The following is a 1,409-nucleotide window of genomic DNA, read 5'->3' as shown; positions in this document are numbered from 1 at the left end:
CCATAGGACACCTTCAAGGAGGCAGCGAGGAGGTATGCTTCAAATCTACATATCCAGGTGATTGAATTCCTAAACTTGTCTTGCACTCCACCTCCACTCTCATTGATTAATTTATATCACCGAATTTTGATAATCTTTATATATTTGATCAGTTATAAAGTTAATTTTTCCGTTTAATTATTTTCATACTGGTCACCGCTGATGCAGATAATACGAGATATATTGCATATTTACGACGAAGAAGCAAATAACGATTACAAAAATACCCAAGATGAATTGCACTGACAATGTGATGTAGGTGGGCCGACAATTGACATTTTCCGAGTTCCGCCAATGGGTCAAATGGTCTTATGATTACTGATTTGTTACCGCATCATTTAAAAGCTCGCTTATTTAACAAAAAATGCATACCGTGCCAAAACCTACAATGAGATTCTGCTAAAACTGAAATATATCATAACATTAGATGTAAATATGACATGATTTGCCACGCTTTCACATCTGAAGAAACAGCGAGGTGTTGGCATAAACATTCAAGTAGGGGTAGTTGAAATTCCAAATGTTGCTGTTCATCAATCATTGTGTTTGATTTTACAGATACGACGGAGTCGTCGTGTTTTGATTAAATGATGTGTCAAAACAAATATTTATTCCCTGAATGTAAAATAATATACACGTGAATACAAATAAAAAAGCTGTTTTATTATGAAACAATCAGTTATTGCCTATTTCTTAGAGAAATACAAAAACAAGTTCATGACCATTTTTTGACTTTCTAGATGAGACTTTCCCTTGGTAAGCGAAAAAATAAGTATAATAACAAAATAACTGAATAAATAAGAAAATGAAAATGTAATTTATTTTGTATTGCTTTTTGAAAATATAGTTTGGCATGAACATTGAGACCAATATAATGTACGTCTATCAAGAAGGTTTCTCCGGAAGTGTGGTTCCCCATCGTGCGTGCCCACTTATGGTGTAATTTCAATAAACTTTCTTTTTTTAAAAAGAATACGGAAATCGCCACAGCAAAAATAAATGACACCTTTGTTACCAAGCCCATTTCCATCATCAAGACATATATGATATGCCATTTATTGATGCTTGAATGAAGCTTTTCGGTGATTATTACACCCAGCTGCAATTCTGAATGTGGAATCATCTTCATCACTCTTCGAGGCAACTGTATTGTTTTCTCAGTGATTGGTATTATAGTGCTGTACAATTTGCGATGTCGTGTAATAATTCTCTACAATAGAGATCATACAATGATTGTATATTTTAAAGCAAATCGTTTATATAATGTTGAATATGGATGTTCAAACTGTTCAGGCAAAAAGAAAAAAAAAATGTTCGGAATTCCTAAAATGCAAAATTCACACAAAGTACTGCATTGTCCAATTAAGCAA

Source organism: Saccoglossus kowalevskii, chromosome 11, assembly GCF_978046115.1.
Source record: "Saccoglossus kowalevskii chromosome 11, keSacKowa6.1, whole genome shotgun sequence".
NCBI classification, from domain to species: domain Eukaryota; kingdom Metazoa; phylum Hemichordata; class Enteropneusta; family Harrimaniidae; genus Saccoglossus; species Saccoglossus kowalevskii.
The sequence above is the reverse complement of the archived record's forward strand: the minus strand, read 5'-3'. Positions refer to the sequence as shown.